Here is a 24,665-nt window from a genome sequence, read left to right as displayed (position 1 = left end):
CCGACGACATCCTAACCATACACTGTGACCAACGCCTGGCACGCGAGTGCTATATGGCAAGCTTAAGACCACAACTCCCAATCCAACAAACAAACCATATCGAACGACCCCCTGATTCCCGCATAGCCCTATCCGGCGAGGACCTTGACCCCAGAATAGGCCGGGATGTCCGCCTCGAACCAGTCGAGGACACCACTCCCTTGGAACTCCCCAATGGCCACTCTATTAACTTAGGCACCGGTTTAAACTCTGATGAGCGTGCCACAATCACACCCATCCTCATCAATAACACAGATCTTTTCGCCTGGTCAGCCGCCGACCTCCCTAGAGTAGACCCCCAGGTGGCATTCCACAAGCTTTCGATATATAAAGAAGCCCGCTACGTATCCCAGAAAAAGCGCAAGCTTGGGGAAGAACGCAGACAAGCGGCCAAGCTAGAGGCCGACAAGTTACTGAGCACAGGGTTTATAGAAGAAGCTCAATACACCACTTGGCTTTCTAACGTAGTCTTGGTAAAGAAAGCCAATGGCAAATGGCGGATGTGCGTAGACTACACAGACTTGAATAAGGCATGCCGTCGCGACGCCTACCCCTTACCCAACATCGATCGACTCGTAGACGGCGCGGCAGGAAACAAGGTGCTTAGCTTTTTAGATGCATATTCAGGTTATAACCAAATCCCCATGGCCACAGCAGATATGCACAAGACCGCCTTCATCACAGACGATGCCAACTACTTCTATAGGGTCATGCCCTTCGGCCTCAAAAACGTCGGGGCAACTTACCAGCGACTAATGGACAAAGTCTTCAGCCATCGAACAGGACACTGTGTCGAAGTCTACGTCAATGACATGGTCGTCAAGTCCCCAAGCCATCATCAACACGCTAAAGACTTGGAGGCAGTGTTCTCTGCCCTCCGCCAATATAACCTCCGCCTAAATCTCGATAAATGCGTATTCGGCGTCGACCAGGGTAAATTCCTTGGTTTCATGCTAACCTAACGTGGCATAGAGGCTAACCCTGAAAAATGCAAGGCTATCATCGAAATGCGCAGCCCCACTACTGTCAAAGAAGTCCAACGCCTAATCGGCTGCCTCACGGCCATTTCTCGCTTCCTACCCAAACTAGCGGAACAAACTCAACCCATAATCCAGCTCCTAAAGAAATCCGCCCGGTTCACGTGGACTGATGATTGTGAACAGATCTTCCAAAAACTCAAAACAACCCTAACCTCACCCCCCATCCTCCACAAACTAGACATCAGCCAACCCCTGCTGGTATATATCACGACCACCGACCATACCGTCAGCGCAGCCCTTGTCCAAGAAGTAGAAGGCACGCAACATCCTGTGTATTTCGTGAGCAAAACACTACAAGATCCTGAAACCAGGTATCAGATGGTAGAAAAACTAGCCCTATCCTTGGTCCACGCAACACGCCGCCTATGCCCATATTTCCAAAACCACACCATAACCGTCAAGACCGATTACCCAATCCAAAAAATATTACAAAAGCTAGATCTAGCCGGACGCATGTCATCATGGGCCGTGGAGCTGTCACAATTCAACATCTGCTATGAACCCCACGGCCCCATCAAAGCCCAGTGTCTCTTAGACTTCGTCAATGACCTACAACAAACACCCGTTGAGGACCAATGGACACTTCATGTAGATGGCTCCTCAAACCCAAGGGGTGCCGGCGCTGGCATCGTCTTAGAAGGCCCCAACGACATCCGCATCGAGAAATCTCTTCACTTTGCCTTCAAAACATCAAATAACCAAGCCGAGTACGAAGCTATCCTCGCCGGCCTTACCCTAGCCCGTGAAGTCGGCGTCAAGAAGTTAACATGCAAAACCGACTCCAAACTCACTGTACGTCATCTAAATGATGAATTCCAAATCAAACACCCCATCCTCCAACAGTATTACCATCTAGTCCGTGCGATTATTCAATCCGCCTTTGAACAAGTTCGCGTCGAACACATCCCGAGAACCGACAACGTCAAAGCCGACATCCTTTCCAAATTAGCCAGCACCAAACTCAAAAACCGTAATCGATCCCTACTACAGCAAACACTCTCCACACCTTCCATCATACACACTTGCCAAACGTTAACCCACACCCCATCGAACAACGTCATCCCCTCCCAAACCCAAAACTGGACCACACCTTACATTCAATACCTCAAAACCGGCAACCCCCCCTCGACGCGGACAAAACTTGGCTGGCTAAGGCTGTCAGGTACACTATGGTAGGCGATGACCTCTGCAAACGCGGGTACGGTCAACCCCTACTTAAGTGTGTCACGGCAGAGCAAGCCCAATATATCATCAAAGAATTACACGAAGGAATTTGTGGTTATCATTCAGGCGCACGCACCATAGCTACAAGAGTTCTCAGAGCCGGATACTTCTGGCCCACTATAGAAGCGGACTGCTAGGATCATGTTAGGAAGTGCAAGCCATGCCAGAAGCACGACAACGTTATCCATCAGAAACAGGAACAACTACACCACATACTGTCCCCATGGCCATTCGCTAAGTGGGGAATGGACATCCTCGGCCCCTTCTCACCCGACAAGGGGCAAGTAAAATTCCTAATCGTAGCCGTTGATTATTTTACCAAATGGATCGAGGCCAAGCTGCTGACCACCATCACGACCCAGCAAGTCGAGCAGTTCGTGTGGAAGGACATTATATGCAGATATGGTGTACCATATACCATTATAACAGACAATGGCCGACAATTTATTGACAAGGAGTTAGCCAAATTCTACACCGGCCTAGGCATCAAACACATCACAAGCTCTGTAGAACATCCACAAACCAATGGGCAAGCAGAAGCGGCAAACAAAGTTATTCTCATTGAGCTGCGCAAGAGGTTGGATATCGCCAAAGGCCGATGGCCTGAAGAGTTAATAGAAGTACTATGGGCTTACAGATGCACCCCTCAATCATCAACAAACGAATCCCCATTCAGCCTAGTCTACGGCGCAGACGCCATGATACCGGTAGAAATTGGCGAACCATCCCTGCACTGAGAACTATATGACCCAACTCACAACCACCAAAACATGCCTTACATCTCGACCTCCTACCCGAACTCAGAGAAAAAGCCCAAATACACAATCTAGCTGCCAAACAACGAGCTGCCAGGAAATATAATGCAAATCTACACCCATGATCATTTGTCGTCGGGGACCTAGTATGGAGAATGGCCAACAGTGCTAGAAAGAAGGATGGCAAGTTCTCCGCCAATTGGGACGGCCCGTACCGCATACGAGAAGATGCAGGAGGAAGAACTTATCGCCTAGAGCAGTTATCTAGGGAAGAGATTCCCAACACATGGAATGTATCCCACCTCAAGTTCTACTTCAGCTAAATGTATATTGTAATCGAACCCAATACTTGTAACCTCGGGTGTACTCTTTTTCCTCACTTGGTCTTTTTTCCCTAAGGAGGGTTTTGGCCAAGGAGGTTTTAACGAGGCACCCCTATTCAATAAATAAAAAGAAGGGTTCCCTACTTTATGACTCTATGTCTTTACTCTTGGTTAATTCGTTTAAGTTCCCCACCCTTACCCCAAGTAAGCGGCCTGGGTCGAACACCCTTTACTCTTGGTTAATTCGTTTAAGTTCCTTACCCTTACCCCAAGTAAGCGGCCTGGGTCGAACACCCTTTACTCTTGGTTAATTCGTTTAAGTTCCCCACCCTTACCCTAAGTAAGCGGCTTGGGTCGAACACCCTTTACTCTTGGTTAATTCGTTTAAGTTCCCCACCCTTACCCCCAAGTAAGCGGCCTGGATCGAACACCCTTTACTCTTGGTTAATTCGTTTAAGTTCCCCACCCTTACCCCAAGTAAGCGGCCTGGGTCGAACACCCTTTACTCTTGGTTAATTCGTTTAAGTTCTCCACCCTTACCCCAAGTAAGCGGCCTGGGTCGAACACCCTTTACTCTTAGTTAATTCGTTTAAGTTCCCTACCCTTACCCCAAGTAAGCGGCCTGGGTCGAACACCCTTTACTCTTGGTTAATTCGTTTAAGTTCCCTACCCTTACCCCAAGTAAGCGGCCTGGGTCGAATACCCTCAAAAACAAGTCGAAATCGCCAAACATCACATACATCAAAAACCCACTCATAATTATACCATCCGCTAACGCACCACTATCACGCAAGTTATCGACATCTAATAAAAAACATAACATACACAAGGAATTCATCATATTAAGGGCAAAGTAAAATACTGTATGGATTATTACAAACAGAATTCAAGTTTCAAATTATAAAAAATAAAGTTCCTACATCCCCTTGTTCTCATCACCCCTCACGGCAGCCTCCGCATCCTTCTCCTCTGCCGCCTTCTCCTCCACCTCCTCAGCATCCCCCTCATCCTCCCTCACCAACTTCCCACCAACTATGTCCTTATCTACGTCAAATCTTGAATCCGAGACATCCACATCCGGATGGAAGAAGGCCGCCTGCCGCAACCCCTTCTCGAAACCATTAATATGCTCTTGGATGACGCTGTTCTTCAGATCATCAAGTTCCCCAACAGCCCCATCATACTTATCCTTCAAATCCTCATAGTCTTCCTCCAACTCCCCTATACGCTTGTTTAGCTTTTCCTCAGAGTCCAAGCAACGCACCTTCCATGTTGCCAGCCTTTTCCTTTCCGCTTCCTAGCCTTCTTTCTCCTTTTCTAAAGTCTCCTTCTCCTCCTCAAGCTTATCCACCTTACCCTGCAACTCCCCCACCTCCTTTACTTCCCTTCTGTAAAGAGACCCTACACGCCGACTCAGGACTAAGGCCTTACTTCCAAACTCTACCATTGTTCTCACAATATGATCCACCTCCATATTATCAATAGAGTTAACAACGGTATCTGGAAGGTCGATCGAGATATCCTTCCTAACAGATATCTCCGACAACTCGATCAACCCGGCTTCAAGCAAGAAGAGCTGCCTTTATCTTCTTCACGTCTTTGCCCTCCCGGGTCGAGGCGGAAGCTCAGCTTTCCTTTTCGTCCCGCCATGTACATGCACTTCCACAACCGATTCCTGCAGATTGAGAACGTCAGCTTTCCTAGTCGCCTTGGCCTTAGCGGCCATTTCCTTCCTCAGTGATTGAAAGAGCGCTAGATTCTTCTTGCCAGATTGCGCCATATGCCCTACAATAACATATCACGACTCGGATCAAAACAACTTAGCATTATTAACACAACTTAAGTAATAAACAGATACCTTCAATATCTATTATCGGATGCACCAAATTATAAACCCTAACTAGGCCCTTAGTGGGCAACTTATCCACAAACTTCAACAACATCCCCACCACCTCCTTGTCACCAGCCGACAACTCCTCCACTCCCATGTCTTTATATCGAGAAGGATTGTTGGTCCAGCTAAAGGGAAACTTGGTACTCCCATCCGAATTCAAAAAATGAGATTTACCCCGTTCCTTAACGACGACTTTGAAGTACCCGTCTTTGAAATGCTTGAAAGACTGGAAGAAAGCATCCAGTCTGCTGATGTTGGGACGACTGATTAAAGAAAGCCAAGTAGCCGGCCTCCGGGGCCTGGTGTCATAAAAATATAAGAAAGCATAGGGAGTAGGCTCCAAATATAAGGACTCGCACAGAATGCGGAAGGCCTGCAAGTAGGCCCAGCTATTAGGATGTAGCTGGGTAGGTGCCACATTGAACGCCCGCAGCACACCTATAATGAAATCGTCTAAGGGCAGTCGCACATGAAGTTGAGAAAAGTGGCACATATACATGTAGAAGAATTTTTCGGTAGCCCCCTCCTGCCCGTGGCATACCCGGTCGACGGCACTCACCCTCTCTAGTGAAACAATGTCTCCACTGACACCCATGGACATGACGGGTGTGCAGTTCAGCCAAGAGTTCAACAGTTGAGACCACCTGAATAAAGAGGATTGATCACGAACATCAGCAGCAACCCACCCATAGCCGCCTTTCGCCGGCCAGTTACTCTCCTCCAACTCTTCGGGAGGATCCTCTCGAACCTCCCTCACTACCTCCATCGACATCCTGCTCGTGACAACTCCAGAACTCGTACCCTCACCTCCAAGTCGCCCATTCTTACTTCTATCTGACTCAGTACTTTCACTACTACTAGACGAACACACGCTACCACTACTGGACATACCTGATTTTGTTTTTTACGAGAAGATGTCGGTCGAAATTGAGGACTAGTCGGACATTTTTACGCGCACAAGGTCTTTAAATTCAGAATTCACAAATGAAACAAGTAACCCCTCATCTGTTTGCAAACACATATTTATAGCCCACAATCCCAAACGACGAACCTCTTCCCGCCAAAACCATACCATAGACCAATCGACACCATCATTGCAAAAGATATGACACCTCAAAACGACGGTGCCAAAACTTTTTCGATTTGACCAACTGACACCCTTTCACCTACCTTCTAACGGTTACAAATTCTAAGCCTTAACACTGTTCACCACACTTAAAGGCTGGGGAGTGGTGTATCACACCTAGCCGGTTCTGCTAGCTTATCAACACATATCATCCTTGACCGACAACCCATATCGGACAAGGCTGGGGGACTGGTGTACCGTACCTAGCCAAACTCGACCAAGTAAACAATGTGCATATCGAGACCTCCAAGTACCCAGGCTAGGCCAAGTTAGCCTAACTTGTACCGGTTTTAACCTAACCTAAATGTCTAAGAGGACAACCTACACCTCATATCACCAACAAAAGCCATCTAGGCAAGTAGTCGGTCTAGACCGATTACTCGAGCATATCTGGTAAGGTTAAGGCCCAGGCCGACTACTCCAATAAACTTAGCGAAAATCGAAGCCCCCACGTTCCATAGGTCTCAAGGGCCTGGGCTAGGGCCCAGGCCCACTCATGGCCCAAACTAGAGCCCAAGTCAAGGCCCGGCCTATGAAATGGTCAAACGTCATTAATGCTCTATAAATACACGTGGACCCCATCATTTAAAGGTACGCATTCATTAATCACTGATTTGACTCTCTGAGAGCTTTGACTTACTTGAGCTTCAGAGACTCTTTTGCAGGTAACCCCTCCTGGGTTCAAGCTGACATGTATCGACTGGGAAGAGGCCAACCAAGGAGATAGCGGACTACGTGGTAAGGTGACGTTTGTGCCTAACCTATCTTATTTGTTCTCTGCAGGAACACTATCCTTTCTATCTCTGTACTAGAAATTCTTCGCCTTTGAGACCCTCTTCACAAATGATCTTTAAATTCCCTAGCACAATATGTCAACATATTATTAATAATACCATAAAAAACATATTGTAAATATAATTTTATTTATCGAAGAGGTTTGTAGTCACTGAATATAAGGCTTAACTTGAGAGCAGTTAAATATTACATATCGATGTGCTTGAGTTTTCTCCGTGGTTGACAATTCAAAAGTTGAAGAGGCACTAACTACTCTACCAATTGGTGGAAATAGGGTACTCAGTTGTGAACATTCCGAATTAGAATAATCATCCACACGTGAAGGTCTATTAGTTCTTGTCTCCATCCCTTCCATATATTGAGCGTAAAAGGTTAAAACCTCTTTAGCTATGTATCCTTCAACAATAGAACCTTCGGGTTGTGCCGTGTTTCGAACATAGGATTTTAAGTGTCCCAAATACCTATAAATTTTAACACCATAAGGATAAACAAACCTTTCGGGCTTTAAGATGATCCTTTGATTTTGTAGGATCATTAAGCAAAGTATACAAAACATTGTCACAAACATTCTACTCAATATGCATGACATCTAGACAATGGTGCAACAAGTTGGTCTCCCAATAAGGAAGGTAAAAAAATATACTTCTCTTTCTCCATTGTGGCGCTCTAACCACTTCAAAATTTTTTGTTCGAGACCTCTTACTTGAATTTGTAGTTTCTAATGGTTTTCCAAATGTAACATTCAAATCCTCAACTTGTTTAAATATTTCTGCCCCTGTCAATGGAATTGATGCATCCCTTCGTTCAGTTCTTCCATTAAAAAGAGACCGATTGAATGTAAATCTGTGATCCTTTTGTAAAAAACGAAAATGTCCCATAAAACTAAATTTGCCCTTATAGCCAAGAAGATTCTGTATCAAAGTTACAAGTAGGGCAAGCAAGACTAGTGTGTGTGTTCCATCATGACAAAGTCCCTAGTCTAGGGAAGTCACTAATTGTCCATATCAAAGCTGCTCGCAATGTAAACATTTCTTTTTTCGAATAGTCATATGTTTGCACTCCATCAAACCATAACTCCTTCAATTCTTTGATCAATGGTTTTAAGTAGACATCAATGTCATTCCCTACCATTTGTTTACTAGGAATTATCATGGAGAGGATAAAGGAGGTTTGCTTCATACACTCCCAAGGAGGACGATTATATGGGATGAGGACCATTGGCCATATACTATGACTTGTACTCATGTTTCCAAAAGGGTTGAAACCATCATTAGCTAAGCCTAATCGTACATTTTGAGGGTCATTTGCAAATTCTGGATGCAATAGATCAAATCTTTTCCAAGCCTCAGAATCTCTAGGATGCCTCATCAATTGATCTAGGTTTTTTTTCTGATGCATGCCATGTCATAGAATCAACTGTCTTAGAACACATGAACAACCTTTGCAATCTTGGCTTTAAGGGAAAGTAGCGCAATATCCTTGCATATTGTTTCTTCTTATTATCTTTCCATTTAGACGTCTTGCACCGTTTGCATTCTTCTAAGTCGTCATTATCCTCACCCCAATATAACATGCAGTCTTTTGGGCAAGCTGGTATTTTCACATAATTAAGACCAAGTTTGCTAATAACATTTTTTGCCTTATAGAATGAGCTAGGAAGCTTAGCATGTTAAAAAGCGTTATTTAGCAACTCCAAAATCATCGTCATTGCTTTGTCACTCATTCTACACATACACTTTATATGATACAACCTCAAAATGAATGATAGCTTTGAATACTTTGTACAACCTTCATATAATGGTTGGTTATTTTCGTTCAACAACACATCAAAATCTGTATTCCCTTCATCTTGCACCGTACTAGTTTGCATACCAGCATCTTCAAGTAGTCCCGTCAAAATCATTGACATTATTACGCAAACAGCCGAAGGCATCATTTAACATGTCTTCCATTTGATTTTGAGATTCTAATAAATCTTCAACCACAACGGCACTTCTAATAGTTGTAGTCTCACTTACTTTTCACCATGGAAAAACCATGTTTTGTAGTTTTCAGGGAAGGGTCTACATGTTAAGTGTTCGTGAGCTACATCCCTAGTTTGCCATTTTTTGAATCCACATTTTGAACATGGACACTTAATGACAAGACCATTACCATGTTCAAAAGCAAAATCCAAAAAAAACATTCAACCCATTTGCATATTCAATGGTGTTTTGAGGTTTAGAAATCCATGATTTATCTATTGCCCTGACTACAAAAGAAACAAAAAAAGTAAAAAAAAAATAATTATTTATCAAGGGAATCATACAAAGATGGGGCAAGGGTGATTAAAAGAAGATTGGGAGGGATAATAGCGCCCCTGACAACCTTCTTTGGCATAAACATGCAAGTAATTTGATATAATATAAATGTTTCAATTTTACATTGGTCATCTTAATGATGAATACTTCGTTTACTTTTTTGGTTAATATTTACTGCAGTGTTTATAAGTTGCTAGTAATTTGATCCTAGTTATTATATACATGTGTTAATTGATTTGTGGAGTCAATGATTTGTCTCCTTTTTAGGGGTAATTCACATGAGCATGCATGTTTACCTATTATTATTACTGTTATCCAAACTTGAATTGAAGTAATAAAAAATTATCACTTTGATAATTATACTATGTCATTGACATCTATACATTCTTGGTGTAAGTTAGCCTACCCAAAGAAGAATTTTGCTAGCTACGATACTTTATGCTTCATAGTGATGCATTTTGAAAACTGTCCCAATTTATTCTTAAATTAAGTCGTTCATTGCTTTAATATGCTATGTACGGAAGTTTAAAATGAATTCTATCAATAATTAGTGTGGTTGATTGGAATGGGTGGGAGTGAAATGAACTAGGGTCTTTGAAAAGTTAGTTCTCTCTTTCCTTCTCGTTATATATATGAATATTTTCTATTAAGAAATTTATGCTAAATATAACTTTTTATTTAAATTTGATTTTTAATTTCTTGATCTTTGAAGATTTTTTATGATATTTCGAAACAATTCACATCTACATTTTCTATTTTTGGGTGGTTTTTCTGATATTCTTATTATCTATAAGGTTTTCTTCTATATGTGAAATGCAAGTCATTCTTATCTTAGTTTCTCTGGTCCAGGTTTATGTTATACTATATGGATGTGAGTTATTGATGAATCCTATTATTAGTTAACATTTAACCATTTAACATAGAAAAAGATTAGGAAACACTAAGTATGTTGATTTCACATTTAGAATCTATCAACTAAGATTAATTAGTAAAACTTACAACATACCGGCAAAATGATACTCATGCACCTTGTAAAAGTTTTTAAAGATAAGAAATAGTAACAATCCACAACTAATTTCAATTATTTTATGCTAACCACACACCCTATAAGAAATGAACAAAATTTCTAACCTTTGCTAATAAAGAAGGATACTGATGTTAGGATTGTCTAGCAAAATTGTAACCTATAATTCAAAAAGCAAAATCAACCTAGCATGAAATACAACAAAACAGTAAAAGAACAACATTCATCAAATACTTTGAAACTTTATAATTAAAAAAACGAGATGTAGATCTTTTATAAATATTGTGGTGTAATTACAATGTAATCATAATTGATAAAATAGAAGAGATTCAGTGTATCTCTTTGTTTCTTTAGTTTTATTATGGTGCATCCTCTCCTTTTGAGGTGATGTTTCATTATTTTGATGTTGATCGCAAGACTATATATCTACAAAATAGTAAAATAATAGCAAACTCTAGAGTTGCAGGACTTCATTCATCTGATTAGGAGTCTAAAGTTTAAAGGAAGCAAATTCTTCTAAGAATTAAAGACATGAGTTCAATAAAGTTGGAACTTGTGGGCAGTAGGTTGACTAATAACCTAAATCTAAGAAATGGATTGACACAATTGGATTGAAATATCTACTGATATACTAGGTTCGTGTTTTTCAAACATCTAATAAGTCATATGATGTTATAGTCACATAATTTTTCCTTGGAATGAAATCCTTTTAAAAATTATGACAATATTTCATACAACTTGTAATCAAAACTACAATTATATATATCATATGCAATAACAGATATACAATTGTTAGTATTTTCCGCTTATAAAATAGTACATAATAATCTAAGGATATTTTCAGTTTGACATAATGATATAAATACTAAATATTAAATATTGTGCATATTTTTTCAATAAGCAAAACAACCCATCCCTTTATTCATATGGTAACCACACAAACGATAAGCAAAATGAAAAAAAAAAATTCTAACCTTTGCAGGCAAAGTGAGTTGAGAGAGAGGAAGAGTGAAACTGAGTCTGAGTCGATGAACACCTTTGCACACCGTATTTGCCGTTTTATTGGTGGGAATAGTATAAAAACACTTTTGCGAATGTGAGACTAAGTCAAAGAAGCACAAGTGGGTGATGGGTTCAGTGAAAAAGCGAGAGCATCAATGCCAAACTGAGGGGAAAACTTGAAAGCTTCAAAACGTACTCTAAATCAAAGGATGAAAACCCTAAATCAAAAACAAAAATTAACTTACCGATCAATGGAAGATATCCAGATGAAATTTGATTGAACTTGGAAAGGGATAACCATTGGAGAAAGAGAACCCTAACCACAAGTCGAACAGTGGGAAGGGAGAAACGGAACCCGCGAAGTGGAAATGATGTCGAAAAGTTGCTACTCTAATTAAAACACGTAGAGGGAAATAAAAATTTGAGAAGCTAAAGTGTGGGAAGCTAAAATTTATTAAAAGATGTTAGTTTAAAACGCCATATTTTACATAGAAATTGTGGCAGTTTCCCAAGATTAATAAAATGGCGGTTAAAACCGCCATATTTTACATGTAAAATATGGCAGTTCAATAAATGTCATATTATATTGTAAAATGTGGCGGTTTTAAATAATCATCATTTTAAAATTGTCGTAATTTACACTGTTTTTTGTAGTGTAAATGGTTATCTTGTATCGTCTGGTTTCAACATACTATGTTTTTTGTTATAATACTCTAATTATTTCCCACTGGCCTTTGTTGATTATGTGAGACCTTTTTTCTAGATGTTTGATTGACTTGTTTTTTGTTGCAATGGATTACTAACTTAAAGAGCTTTAATTTAAATATTGGAGCACAATGTTTGGAGTCTTCAACTGATTGAAATAAATCTCAAAAAGTCACAATAAAGAGTAAATTTTTGCGAAAAATTTACATAGAGGTAATTTTACCTTTTAATTCAATACAATTTTTGTGTATGTCCATTTCAAATTAGTTAAGGCCCATGATTTCTCTTTACTTTAGACAACATAAAAGTAGGATAATTGAGTGGACAACACACAATTTACTTTGTTCTTGTGTGACTGAAGTATACCTTATAAAGTCTCCTAAGATGCTTCAAATGCCAAAACTTCCAAGGGTCTACGTCATTGAACTTTGAAAGTACTCATCCTCGAACGTCACGAACTGGGGAAAGGGGTATGTGCCTGCAAAAGAAACTCTGATTCCCAAGTTAGTCTGATATGTTAGAGAATAAGTGCTAAGGAATACGTAATCAATGTACTTCGTAAAATGTGTCTTTTATACCACTATTCATGCGTCTTACCATTGGGCTTTGATCCAAATCACTAATTACTTGATAATTGGATTAGCGTAATAACCTTAGGTTTAATTATTTTGAATGGTAATGGTCTCGTCTCGATTTGTTGGTGTGGGTCGACTACATATCATCCTAGAGGGTCGACATGTATCAAGTAAGGCCGAGTACCCCATAGGAGCACTTTCACTATGTGGTAGTATTGCAACAACAAAGCATCCTTCACCTGATATTCTCCTATGAAGTGACGAAAAACCAACTTGAAATCGATAATACATATCAACTTTTGTACCCCCTACTTCTTTGGATAAGGTGAAGCTGCCTATGATGGTTTCATACATGACCTGATTGTTAGACATCTTAAAACTAAAGTGGAGTGATTCTTCTATGACCACATCATTTCAACTTTCCAAGACTATGTCAATTGTTGCCCCTTAGGATTGGAAGAGTTTTCCACATATAGGGTCCACCACTCTTCTTTGAAAAGATGATCTCCTTGTATATCAGTGGCAAAGTAGGTCAAACATTAGGCCTTTATTTGCCCTTGTGACACATAATGGATGTTGAATTCTGATAATTCGACGAGCCATGAAGGCATGTGGCCTACAAGGTTTGGTTTTTGTAGAATCTTTTATATGTGGTAATCAACTTTGACGATGATGGAATGACTTTGAAAGTAAGGTTTGGTTCGTCTTGTTGTGGTTACTAAAGATAGTTTGACCTCCTCCACCATTTGGTTTCTTGTTTCTGAGTCCTATAATGTCTAACTTATGAAATATATTGGCTTGTGTTCATTATCAATTTCCTGGACTAGGCTTGCACTAATGGCGTCTGTAGTGGCCTCTTTGTGAACTAACACTAGCTGGGTGGTATCTAGCTTGCATAAAATTAGAGGTGATGTTACCAACTATTTCAACTATTCGAATTTCTCCTGGTATGTGTCATCCTTAACAAAATTTTCCAACTTCTTTGCTAATCTCAGCAAAAATTATGATATTGTCGTTAATCTCCCAATGAGCCATTATTTCTCTTTCATGTTTTTTGGGCTTCTCATCCCGATCACTCTTTTGTATTTCTCTGGGTTGGCTTCAATACCTCTATGCGTCAACATGAATCCAAGAAATGTGTTGTCATCCACTACAAACACACCTTTCTAGGTTTAAATGTAAGTTGTATGCACGCAAGGTTAAGAAGACCTCAAACAAGTCTTGAGAGTATTAGACCGGGGTTGGAGACTCAACGACCATGTTGTCAACATTACTTCTATGTTTTTCAATTAAATGGCTGAATACTCTATCCATCAATCTCTGGTATGTTGCTCCAACATTTTTTAGGCCAAAAGGAATGACCTCATAATAATAGTTGAGCTCTTTTGTGATGAAGGCGATTTTTATGTTATCATCTTCTACCATAGGAATTTGATTATAGCTTGAGTAAACGTCCCAAAACCTCAAAATGTTGTGGCCGACAACATCATCTACTAAATTGTCAATGTTTGGTAAGGGTTATGCGTCCTTGGGGCATACCTTGTTGAAGTTTGGCTTAATTACCATTTTGGTTCACTAATTTGTTGGTTCGGTTCATTTTGGTCCCCTTATTATTTTTTGGTTCAATTTGGTCGTTTAATTCTTTAAAAAGGTTCAATTTGGTCTTTGCCGTTAAGTTGACGTTAACACCATTTTCATACATGCCACGTGTCATTTTGTGGAATTTTTAATTTTTAAATTTTTTTTATTTTAAAAAAATTAAAGTGCCACGTGTCACGTCATGGTTGTGCCACATGTCAACTTGATAAATTTTTTAATTTTAATTTTTTTAATTTAAAAATAAAAAGGTGCCACGTAGTAGGTCACGATTGTGCCACGTGTCAAGTTGACATTTATTGTTTTCAATTTAGTCCCTCTATTTACAATTTTGATTCAATTTAGTCCCCCAATTTTTTAAAATGATTCAATTTTATCCTCTCTAATTTGAGACCAAAATGTTAATTAAGCCTTGAAGTTTATATAGTCTATGCACATGCGCCACTTTCTACTTGCTTTTAGCACAACATTGGCTAGCGATGTTGCGTATCTTGCTTCTTTATTGAATCCAACATTTAACAATTTGTCAACATCAACCTTGGTAGCTTGTTTTCTTTCTTCTCCCATTTTCCTCTTCTTTTACGAAATTCTCTTGACTCCTTTGAAAATAGATAAACAATATTATGTTATTCTGGGATTGACTCTTGGTAGATTAGTCGTTGTCCATGAAAATAAGTCACCATTAGCAATTAGAGCTTGGAAAGAAAGTCTGCCAAGAATTGTGCTTTCATCGGCCATGATTATGGTAAATAAATCCAAAATCGGAAAGTTATACCAACCATGCACTAATCCGGCCAACTAACTAAAGCTTATGCAAAATTTGCTTGATAGGATAATTTGTGTGAACACAAATGCTAAAGTTATGAAAGTAGTCATGTAACCACTGAGTTGAGAAGACTAGTACCAAAACTAGCTTTTCTATAGTATGATACCACTCTTCAACAAGTTGGGGCATTCATCTAGTGAAATAGATTAGATATTACTTGTTGTCGTCCTCCATGACAAGAATCGAATTGACTAGTGAATATGACACAAGTACGTATAGTACCAAGGGCGTATTTGGCCTAGGACAACTTAAGACTAGGACGACAGCCACCTCCTTCTTTAGTTGCTAGAACATGACATTGCATTCGTAATTCTAGTTCTGTGTTTGAACTCCTTTTTATAGCTTGAAGATCAGTTTTTTCTTTCTATCCCAAGCATGGTAAAAATCAAGAGGGTGAGACTAATCTTTCGTGGGGGCTTTGTACTTCTTTTAGGTTGTTAGGACAACTTATAATGAGTATGGCTTCGCACTTGTTTGGGTGCCCTTTATTCCACATTGGGTTATCATGAATCCTACGAACTTTATGCCATCTACACCAAAAAAGCACTTTTTTATGTTTACTCTCATGTTATAAAGACGTACCTTATCAAATATGACCTACAGGTGTGGTAGATGGTCATTTGAAATTATAGATTTCATGACCATGTTGTCCATGTAGACCTCCTTTATGCTTCTAATGTGGTTGGCGAACACTTTATCCATAAAGCACTGATAGGTGGCAACTACATTCTTCATGTCGAAAGGCATGACTTTGTAGCAGTAGTTGGCCCCTTTTTTCACGAATGTCATCTTTTCCTCGTCTGATGGATACATTTGAATCTAGTTGTATTTGGAGTATGCATCTTGAATACTTAGTAGTCTATGTTAGGTAGTGGATAAGCTTACTTCGAGCATGCCTTTTTGAGGTTTGTGTAATTGACACACATGCACCATTTGCCACCAGGTTTCTTCACCATGATGACATTGGCAAGCAATGTGGTGTACGTTATTTCTCTAATGAAGTTGACTTTAGGGGTTTGACGGTCTTTTTCATGATGGTGGCTCGAAACTCCTTTCCAAGCTTTCTCTTCCTCTAGGCCACACATTTAGCCTATGAGAGGGTGGATATATGGTGGCCCAAGAATCCGGGATCAATGCCTAGCATGTTAGTGGAAACTAGGGAAATAGGTCTGCATTTTGCTTAAGAACTTACAATCTCTAACCTTGGATGGGTTCATTTATGTCAGTACCGACCTACATGACTTGGGTTGGCTTGGCTCCCAACGGACAAACCATCATGTGTTTGTCAAATGAAGGTTGTTTGTCATCAAAGAGCTTGAGCACGAGGTAGAGGTCCATGGTCTTATTGCTTAGGTTGTCCTCCTTTACTGTGATGTGAAGACACTAATTGGCATAGTGGCACTGTTTATCATTTTGCCATTCAATTTTTAGAGAGGCAGGTTATTCCATGGTTGTTGCAAGGGGCATAATTCCAATGATTGTCGGGCTGGTAGAAGGCGTGCAGGTTGTCTTAACTTTGAGCTCAACATGTAGCAACTCTTTGCTTCTTTGGGATCTGCCTTAACAATGATGATTGTGGAGTGGTCTTTGACTGGGAATTCATGGCCATGTGTAGGGTGGACACAATGGCTCCCAACTTGTTCAATGTCTTTCGGCCTATCAAAATGGTTTATGAAGTGTCCGCCTCCACTAAGGGGTATTCAACCATTACAGTGTGATAAGCTTTAGGCGTACCAAAAGTTGTCAACAGATCAATGTAACTTTTGGTTTGTATATGCTTTCCAAAAGATCCGAGCAATGACTCTTGGTATGGTTAGAACAAGGTGGATGGGACGCCTAGCTTTTGGAAGGTTTGACAAACCAAGACATTGCTTGAGTTGCCGTGATTGATAAGAGTCTTATGCGCACACTAGTTTGCAATTGTTGTTGTGACAGCCACTAAATTACCTTAATCTATGTTGTTGATTCAAAAGTTTTCATTTGAGAAAGTTATGGGAGGTAGGCTTCGAGGTGGATACTGGCTTACTAAGTTAATACTTCTTTGGTATCTCTTTTGAACTCCTCGGGAGCTATCTCTTCCTACAACTCCCTATGGTATCATGTTAATGCTCCCTCGGACATGAGCGCGGTTCCACTGTTTTTTAGCGGAGTGTTGAGGTTGAACGGGCTATTGGGTTTGCCCGTGTTGTTGAGGCTACAGATCAAGATTGAGGATTTGAAGCACCAAGTTTGATTATTTCGCATGTCCCCAACCACAACCGACGAATCCTCCATGTTGACCTCTATGGCCTCAACCTTGACTACTACCACCTTGTTGTATAAACCCCCATAACACACTAGAGTAAATTAGCTCTTCAATGAGGTTATTAATGTACCTACATTCTTTTGTAGTGTGATTCATGCTCTAGTGAAGAGAATTTCTTGGTTGGGTCCGTAGAGGGGTGGGGTGGTCGAGGTTTAGGAAGTTGAACGAGCTCTAAGTTGCATGCCTATTCGACTATCGTGTCCATGCTAGCATTAAGAGGAATGTGTTGGCTATATTGAGTAGTAGCTCGCTCAATACTTTTCCCTTTCTTGACCTTGCCCGAGACTAGTGTTTTGGGCTTCTTTGTCCTTTTTAGCCTACTCTCTTTGATGGTGATGTATTTCACTCCTGCTCTCGAATGTCATCCATCCTGGTTGGATTTTTCTTGAAGAGTGAATCCAAAACAATCAAGGCTGGAGATCACATAATAATGAATGCATCATCAATGATGGAGTAAGGTTCAGGATGCTAATCGTCGTAGTAACAAACCTCTCCATGAAATTCTTAGGGTTTTGTTCTCTCTTTGCTCTACTTACTTCCAAAAGGTCAAAATGGTAGGCCTCACCTTGCAATCCGCTAATTAGGCTTTGAACATGGTGTTAAGCATGTTAAAGGAGTTCATCGTGTTGGGCGGTAACACATAATACCAATCTAAAGCCTAACGTTTAATGTAGTAGGGAATAGTCAACAATACACCTTCTTGTCCCTAGTGTGGATGTGAACTTGGGTCCAATAGGCCTTTATATGTGGTGTCAAATCAATCATGTTGACATACTTGTGGATATTCATGGTGAACCCTCTCAGGATGCCAACTTGGGCTATGTATGGTGTGAAGGGGTGGAAGTCTTCATCATTGGGAGGACATGGTTGCATAGGCATGTCTTGAAAATATATATGTTAAGGAAAAACCCAAGAAGCCTAATGATCTCCTTCCTAATTTAGGTGCTTATTGGATCCTAAAATGGAATTTGGGGATTCCTTTGGTCTCTCGCACTATGGGGGAGGAGTGCGATTTCCCTTGGAATTGTGCTAGTGTGGTGGATTATGATCTCCTCTAGTACTACGGTCCCTCCTAGGACTATGTTGAAGTTCTCCTCGTCGCTCAAGTGAGCAACTGATGCCTTGTGATTTTCGTGTGTAAGACCCGAGAAAGTTAAATACATAAATAAATATTTATTTAATAAATATGGGGGAAGGTATAAATTAATTAATGCGGAGAGTTATGACCAAGGAGAAATGGTAGCCCAAGTGGTTGAGTATGTGGAGTGGTGTTGAGAGGATGTGGGTTCAAATCCTATGTACGCCATTAATGTCAACCCACAAGTCTACTCAAACCCTAATCCCATAGTTGAATGAGCCTAGATTTCCTTATTAAAAGTCAATTCCTTGAATCCCTAAATAAGCAAACCCGCTTTACAAACTAGGGTTTAAGACAACTAATGGGTCAAGCTCTATTCCTAGATACAAGTTCCATTAGGTATCTCCATTCCAATACGTAATGACCCAAATATCATGCAATGAATGGTTAAAAGAAAGCAAGCAATAACTAAAGAAACAAAGATACTAACAATTAATGGAAGAAGCATATAAATTTAGTGGCAACATCTAACCCTAACAAAATAGGTTTAACACTTCATTGTCATCGAGAGCACAAGCTTACAAAATGAAGGTGGAAGAGGGAAGAGATACAAAGAGGAAGAAGGGATAGTTCCCACTAGCCCTACCAGACCTCCAAGGCTCCAAAACGTGTTGCTCGAGCTCCAAAACGTCCAAGATGAGTTTCCCCTCACGAAAATAGAAGAAAAAGGGCCAACTTGCCATATCACAAAAAGTGGTGCTTGGTAGAAGCCTTTCACCACCAAGCACGACCTCTAAAAACAAGGTTCGAAAATATGCATGTAACGCCCGACAGTCTCCTGGTGTCGACAGGCGGTGAGCCACCGGAATGGCTGGCACATGGCGCTTGTTATGGCTTGTCAGGCGCTAAGTCCCTGGAACCATGGTGTCGCTTGGCTTTGGCCTTATGTTTCTTCCATATTTTAGTGTTTTTGGATTTCTTCTTGCTACTCATTATCACTCACTTGTTTGGGTTTTTGGAACAAAGCTTCTGATCTACAAAAAGAAAAAAATGGTGATTAATGATAAAATTATATCAATGTAACCCAAAATGTATTTATTTACAAATGTAGGGTAAAAGTTAGGATTAAGTAGGTTAAAAGTTATGGAAGAGATGATTTTGCTAATAAAATGTAACTTAAATAATGGTAAAAATTAACATTATCACTTGGTAATTGTGTGGTTGGGAGTTCGAACCTTGGTTAGCGCTAAGTAATCTTTCTTTTACGCTTGAATTATTTTGATATGTTGGTAAGTGATCGAAAACCCTAGCCGTGCTTAGGGGAAGTAGAGGAGCAACAATTATGGAGTTGGAAGTACACACAAAACCTCCATGTTAATGCAAAATTGAATGACAATTAATCATTTCGCGTTTTTATTAATTTTAATATTTTTATGGCTGAAAAATGATTTAATAGGTTAATTAGTTAGGAATTAAAGGGGAAATTCGTGTAGCTCATAGGGCAGAATTTTTAGAACACCAAAAGGGGGCAAAATTTTTAGAACACCAAAAGGGGACCTAAGAGGTGCATAGACGACTAGAAAGGGTTCCAGGTGATAAAGACAAAGGCTAGAGTAATTCCTGAACAAAGAAAATCACTAGAATTGGTCTAAGAGTAGGAAATTCCAAGTAAGGGGAGCTACTTCTAGTTTTGTAAATTATTTGTCTTTTAGAGTTATCTCATGTATCATGGTGGTTTTGATTTTTGTTTTATTCTGGAAGTATGGTGATTCATTGGGCATACAGTGTTTTTTATTTTATATGGTATGAAAGAAAAACTATTTTTTTTTGGGATCAAAATTGGTGAAGTGGTGGCAGGATATATATATATATATATATATATATATATATATATATATATATATATATATATATATATATATATATATATATATATATATATATATATATAAGCGTGAGTTAAGTTTTTGGTTTTTGGGGAGGCAGCTACGAAAATTGTTATTGGAAATAATATATTGACATTGTCGTTTTCATCTCTCATAAAAGTACTCTCGGTTGGTATAGAATTATTAAGCTTGAGGAAATGCGGTGGGTTTTCTTAATGGGTTTGATTGTGTATGATTCCTTTGTTAATTTTATGGCGTTTATTATGTAACGTTGTATGCGTAGTGATAAAATTTCGGCATGATTTCAACTGAATGTGTACACGTGGTTTTGTGCATACTAACCCTAAGATAAAGCATTGACAATACTATTCTTTGCCTCTCTACTTCCATTCAAATTCTTATATTAAGGGAAAAATAATATTTTTTATGAGCTTGGGGTTTTATTTGGCTGGAATGTGGGTATTTATACATATATAATCTTAGAATATAAATTAAAATTTTATGGGGATTAAATCGTAGTTGCAAAACAAAATTAAAGGTTTATATTACATGATAGAATACGTAAAGCGGTGTGTAGGAATGGAACGTTGTGATTATAATCTATTTTATATATGTTTATAATATATTATAATTACTCTATAGATGGTATACCTTGTTTCATATATAAATTGGGATCATTTCTTTAGCGTGGTGGTAGGCTATAAATAAAAAAATAATTATTATTTTATTTGGGATAAAAGGTTATTTGATTGAATTGATATAATATACAGTTTATAAAAGTTAAGGTATCTTGTATAAGATTTTAGAAATATTAAAGAGTGTATGTGATTGTGAAAAATGTTAAATAATGGCAATGTTGTTGTTTGTTTATTTTCAATGCTGCTACTATTGATTTTTTTTTTAACAATATTATAGTTGCTCTTGGGTTATTTTAAATGTTGTTGCTGCTATTTTTTTATAACAATGTTACTACTGCTATTTATCTATTTTCAATGTTGTTGGTGATGTTTGTTTATTTTGATTGTTGTTGTTGTTGTTTCAATGTTGTTGGTGCTGTTTGTTTATTTTGATTGTTGTTGTTGTTGTTTGTTTATTTTCAATGTTGTTGGTGTTGTTTGTTTATTTTGATTGTTGTTGTTGTTGTTTGTTTATTTTCAATGTTGTTGCTGTTTTTTTATAGCAAATGTTGTTGTTGTTGTTTATTTGCAATGTTGTTGTTGTTTTCAATTTAAATGTGTTGTTATTTGTGAATCCTAATATGAGCATGATGAATCTCTTGATAATTGTATGTGTGGCTAAATTCAAGGGTGCAAATTAGCAATGTATGGGTGTTAAAACAAAATTGATGCATATGATTGGTGATGATGTAATTTGATGTATGTTGAAAGGTAAAAATATGCAATTTGGTATTTTGAACATGTGTCTATGATAATTGGGGTGGTAAAAACATGGATTTTGTAGTAATTAAACTAGTAAAATCGCATACTAGTGTAGCGTTGGATGGTGCGGATTAGATCGCCAGGCGATAGCTACCAACAAAGGGTTCGAGAGCATGTGGCTCATGGCGATGAGTCGAAACTGCTAGGCGGTCTGCAACACAATTTTTCCTAGCGGTGCTTATGCTGCGCTAGGCGATAGTGTAGGGGTAAAGGGCTTTAGTGAAGCGTTTTGCATGGTTTGTTGTGAGGGTCTGGTCTAGGATATGCTTGGACAAATTACGAGTGGGGAGGTTCATAATGGAGTTGGAAACGTGTGATTAATATAGACGGGGAGGTTCATATTGGATGTACTCTTGTGTGGGGATACGAACGAGGAGGTTCGTATGTTCTATGCTCACACTTGAGGTTGTTATGAGTGGGGAGGTTCATAACAAGTGTTCACACATATTAGACTACGAGTGAAGAGGTTCGTAGAGTTGGACTACGAGAAGGGAGGTTCGTAGAGTTGGACCACGAGCGGGCATGTTCGTGGAAGCATTGCAATCCCTAAGACTAAGGTTGAGTGTGTGCTCATCTCATATAGGTTATCAGATCGAAGTGGAATGGTATAAAGGTTATGTTTAAATGAGAAAATGATTAAGGTATTTTGGGTTAGGGGATTTACCTTCTTTTATGTATGTTTGAATTATTTAGCTCACCTTTTCTATTTGTGTTTGGCGATGATCGTGTGACTTGTCACACGAGACCAGATGATGTTTCAGGTGATATTGTGGACGCTTTTGGATAGGTGCCACGAGGCTAGACTCCATCTCATTTGGTGGAGTGGAAGGCTCAAACACTAATGCTTGACTTCTAATGGTGACCATGAAAGCATGTGGTTGAGGAGTAGTTTTACCAGGATCCACGGTGGGCTCTATAACGTCACCCATTCAACATCCATCCATGAAAACCCAACGTTGAAAATGATCGGTGGCGTTTTTGTAATTAAAACGTTAATATTGATGTCGACTACGGGTGATACAGATGTCTAATATGAAATTGACATCAGCATCACACAAATTTGACGTCTAAGAATGTCATCCACTATAAATCTGACATCAAAGAATGTAACTCTACCATATTCGACATCCAAGAATGTCGGCTCCCCAAATGCCCGATATCAAACGCCTTTAATTAGTAAAAAAACATAGTGGCACTTTGCTCTCTCTTCTAAAGGCAAACAACAACAACAACGTCATTTTCGACCACCACGAAAGGTGAGTTTTCCTTCATTTAATTCAAATGGAAGTTGATTAGGTACCTTGGTTCACATTTTTTAGCATTTTAACCGATTGTTTTTTCTAGGGATTACTGCACCATCAAACGTCAAAAGTTGCCCAAATTTAATTTGAAATGGTGACAATTGGACCTCAATGTTTTGAGGCATCCGTCATTAAGGTACATTGGATCTTAACAAAATCAACGTTCTTAGATGTCTGTTTTGCACACCAACGAGAATTTGACATCTCCCAATATGCCATTTGAGTTTGATCTGACGTCAAAGGCTGAAAATGTTAAACGCTAAAAGTTTTTTTTTAATTTAACTTAATTGTTCCTATTTTATTTTATCAAAATAGTTTTGAAATTTGTGTGTTGCAAATAATATATTTTGTTTGATAAATTTACTTAATTTTCACTTTTTAATTTCAAAAAGATTTATTTACACATTTTAAATTAATATTAAAAAATTATATAACTGAGTTAATAAAGACTAAAATGATTATAATTAAAAATAGAAAATAAAATTTAATATGAATGAATTTCGAATTCTATAAATTAAATAGGAAATATTATATATATATATATATATATATTATTAATATTTTATAATTTTATAATTTTATAAACAATAAAAATATTTTTAATTATATAACACTAATGGAAACACGTGTATGTTCACTTTTTATTTGTTATAGTAAATTTTTTTATTAAAATATAAAATATTTATAAATTATAAAATAATTGATATATATACAAAATTTTTTATTTTCAAAATTTGAAATATTGCGATTGTTTTATTTAGCCTTTTATTTAATACAAAATTGATATTTATACAAAATGTTTTATTTTCACAACATATTGATGACGTATGTGTGATGACCATTTAGGTTCAATGAGGTTAGGGGAGTCATGTGAAGTAAAGTACAGAGCGACGTAGTTGTCGCATTCGCATTTTCCCACGAGATAAAATATGGCATCATAGAGTTTCTTGATTATGGGTTGGAGATGTTGTGTGCTCGTTTCATATCTTGGTCTTGGATGTGGGATTGCGAGTAGCAGTGTAGTTTGGATGCCACATTGCATGCAGCTTGGTTGCCACATATGTGCACTTTGCGACTTTGTTTGATTGCTTTTCTTGGATGCTGATTAGTCCTAACATCGTGTGGGCTGTAGTAGAGATGGTGTTGCGTTCGAAGATTGGTTGCTTCCTTTATCATGTCATGTCTGATTGTCAGGTTGTTGGGTGCAATTTCTTTGCGTTGTCAATATATGTGATAGGTGGCGGCTTCATAGGTTCACCAAGGCTTGCACTTCATCATGGTGTCATTCTAAATTGCATTTTGTTTGTTTGCTACTAGGCAGTTTCACATTTTCTTGTTGACAGAGTGGTGCGGTTTTTACTATGATGGGACGACTTCCTCTACATTCGGAAATTATGCAATAAGAGAAGGGTTTTGGCTATTTGCATTTGGA

General features: G+C 38.8%; 1 pseudogene; it reads right to left on the bottom strand.

The window, feature by feature from the left end:
* Nucleotides 1-24,665, bottom strand: part of LOC146886240 (uncharacterized) — a 29,938-nt pseudogene that overhangs the window by 3,694 nt on the left and 1,579 nt on the right.

Source organism: Vigna unguiculata, chromosome 5, assembly GCF_037176805.1.
Source record: "Vigna unguiculata cultivar grain cowpea cultivar isolate G323 ecotype 2 chromosome 5, ASM3717680v1, whole genome shotgun sequence".
Lineage (NCBI taxonomy): Eukaryota > Viridiplantae > Streptophyta > Magnoliopsida > Fabales > Fabaceae > Vigna > Vigna unguiculata.
The sequence above is the reverse complement of the archived record's forward strand: the minus strand, read 5'-3'. Positions and strand labels throughout refer to the sequence as shown.